Source organism: Pygoscelis adeliae, unplaced genomic scaffold (genome assembly GCF_000699105.1).
Source record: "Pygoscelis adeliae isolate BGI_AS28 unplaced genomic scaffold, ASM69910v1 Scaffold45, whole genome shotgun sequence".
NCBI classification, from domain to species: Eukaryota; Metazoa; Chordata; class Aves; order Sphenisciformes; family Spheniscidae; genus Pygoscelis; species Pygoscelis adeliae.
The window spans coordinates 12436871-12440157 of NW_008825114.1; positions in this window are offsets into that span (position 1 = coordinate 12436871).

Genomic DNA, 3287 nt, shown 5'->3' on the forward strand with positions numbered 1-3287 from the left:
TTTAAACTAAGAATGGTGGGGGAGAGAGACAGTAACCAGCAGTCCTGTGAGGGAGCAACCAACAGGATCACTAAGCAAAGGGCATGGGGTGATGTGATGGCAAGGGATCACAAAATCAACAAAATGGGGCTTTTTGCATGTAACCAAAGAAGTGCATACAAGACAGCATTATGGAGAAATCCCCCAAACCCTCTCCAGACACTTAACATGCTGGGGTGCCTCTCTAAAGTGCTAGTATACTAATGCATGCAGTATGGGGAATAAACATCACAAATTAAAGGCTGTGTACAGTTGAAGGGCTACGATCTTATTAGGATCACGGAGATGTGGTGGGATGGCTCCCATGACTGGAGTCTTGCAAAGGAGGGATACAGGCTCTTTAGGAAGGACAGGATAGGAAGACAAGGAGGAAGAGTTGCCCTTTATGTGAGAGAGAAGCTAGAGTGCATGGAGCTCTGCCTGGGGATGGATGAGGTACCAACTGAGAGCTTATGGGTTAGGATTAAAGAGAGGACAGGTAAAGATGACATTATAGTGGGTGTTTGCTATAGGTCTCCTTGACCAGGAAGAACAAGTGAATCAGGCCCTCTGCAGACAGATAGGAGTAGCCTCACATTCATAGGCCCTAGCCCTCTTGGGGGAAATTCAACCACTGCCCCACTGCTGAGGGAACAACACAGCAGGGCAATATCAATCCAGGAGGTTCCTGGAGTGCATTGGTAATAACTTTGTCCTTCAAGTGATAGAGGAACCAATGAGGAGAGTTGTTCTGCTGGACCTCATATTCACCAACAAGGAGAGGGTCACTGGGAATGTGAAGGTCAAAAGTAGTCTTGGATGCAGAGACCATGAGGTGGTGGAATTCAGGTTCCTGAGGGCAGGGAGGAGAGTGAAAAGTAAGCTCTCAACCCTGCACTTCAGTAGAGCAGACTTTGACCTCTTTGGGGATCTGTTTGGAAGAGTCCCCTGGGATAAGGCCATGGAGGTAAGAGGGGCCCAAGAAAGCTAGTTAATATCCAAAACTCACCTGCTCTAAGCTCAAAAGCAGTCCATCTCAACAAATATGAAGTCAGGCAAAAATGCCAGGAGGCCTGCATGGATGAACAAGGAGCTCTTAGCCAAACACAAACACAAAAAGGAAGCCTGCAGAGGGTGGAAGCAAGGACAGGTAACCTGGGAGGAACAGAGAAACTTCATCCAAGGATGAAGTTAGGGAAGCTAAAGCCCAAATGGAATTGAATTTGCTAGGATGTCAAAGACAAAAAGAAGAGCTTATATAAGTATGTAGGGGGCAAAAAGAAGATTAGGGAAAAGTAGGGCCATTGCTCTACAAGACAGGGGACCTGGTTACACAGGACATGGAAAAGGCTGAAGTATTGAATACCTTCTTCACCTTAGTCTTAACCAGCAAGACTGATTTTCAGGAGTCTCAGGCCCCAGAGACCTGGGGATAGTCTGGAGCAAGGAAAACTTACCCCTAGTGGAAGAGGATCAGGGTAGAGAATATTTAAGCAGACCGGACATAGCAGCAGACAAGTCCATGGGACATGATGGGCTGCACTCACGAGTACTGTGGGAGCTGACTGGTGCCGCTTCGAGGTCACTCTCAATAATCTTTGAATGATCATGGCAACTGGGAGAGGTGCCTGAAGACTGGAGGAAAGCAAATGTCACTCCTGCCTTCAAGAATGGCAAGGAGAACCCAGGGAAGTACAGGCTGGTTGGCCTCACCTTTATCCCTGGGAAAGTTACGAAACAACTAATCCTGGAAACCTTTTCCAGGCACATGAAGGAGAAGGTGGTAATCAGTAGTAGTCAGCATGTATTCACAAAGGAGATGTCATCCTTGACCAACTTGATAACCTTCTACAATGAGATGACTGGCTTGGTAGATGGGTGGAGGGGAGAGCAGTGGATGTTGTCTACCTTAACTTATTAATGTGTATAAATACCTGAAGGGAAGGTGCAAAGGGGACAGAGCCAGGCTCTTTCTAGTACTGCCCAGTGACAGGACCAAAGACAATGGACACAGACTGAAACATGGGGGGGTCCTCCTGAACATCAGGAAACACTTTTTTACTGTGATGGTGACTGAGCACTGGCACAGGTTTCCTGGGGCAGTTTTGGAGTCTCCATTGCTGGAGATACTCAAAAGCTATGTGGATACTGTCCTGGGCAACCTGCTGTAGGCAGTCCTGCTTGAGCAGGGATTTGGACCAGATGACCTCCAGAAATCCCTTCCAACCTCGACCATTCTGTGATTCTGTTATAACCTTTTATGATTAAATGATTGGCTTGGTAGACAAAGGGAGGGAAGCACATATTTTCTACCTAGACTTCAGTAAGACTTGTGACACTCCCATAAAATCCTCACAGAGAAGCTGATGAAGTATCAGCTGGATGAGCAGACAGGGAGGTGGATTGAAAACTGGATAAACAGCCAGGCCCAGAGGGTGGTGATCAGTGGCATGAAGTCTTGATGGAGGCCAGTAACTAGTAGAGTACCCAGGAGTCAGTACCGGTTCCAAGACCATTTAACTTCTTCATTAATGATCTGGATGATGGGACAGAGTGTACCCTCAGCAAGTTTGCTGATGACACAAAACTGGGAGGAGTGGCTGATATGCCAGATGGTCATGCTGCCATCCAGAGGGACCTCGACAGGCTGGAGAAATGGACTGACAGAAAGCTCATCAAATTTAACAAAGGAAAGTGCAAAGTCCTGCCCCTAGGGAGGAACAACCCCCTGCAGCAGCATATGTTGGCAGACAAGCAGTTGGAAAACAGCTCTGCAGAAAAGGACGTAGAAGGGGTGGCAGACAGCAAGTTGAACAAGAGCCAACACTGTGCCCATGTGGCAAAGAATGCCAGAGATAGGGTGGGCTGCATAAGAAGTCTCGCCAGCAGGGTGAAGGAGGTGATCCTTCCCCTCTCCTCAGCACTGATGAGGCCACTGCTGGAGTACTGTGTTCAGTTCAGGGTTCCCCACTACAAGAGAGACGTGGAGCTTCTAGAAAGAGTTCAACAAAGGGCCACACAGATGATGGAGGGATTGGAGCACCTCCCATAGGAGGAAAGACTGGGAAAGCAGGGACTGTCTAGCCTGGAGAAGAGAAGACTCAGGGAGGGATCTCATCAAGGTTTCCAAATAGCTGAAGGGAGGCTATAAAGAAGACAGAGCCAGGCTCCTTCCAGTGGCACCCAGTGACAAGGCAAGAGGCAATTGCTCTGAAAACTGAAATAAGGGTGTTTCCTCCTCAACATGAGAAGATACTCTTTTACTGTGA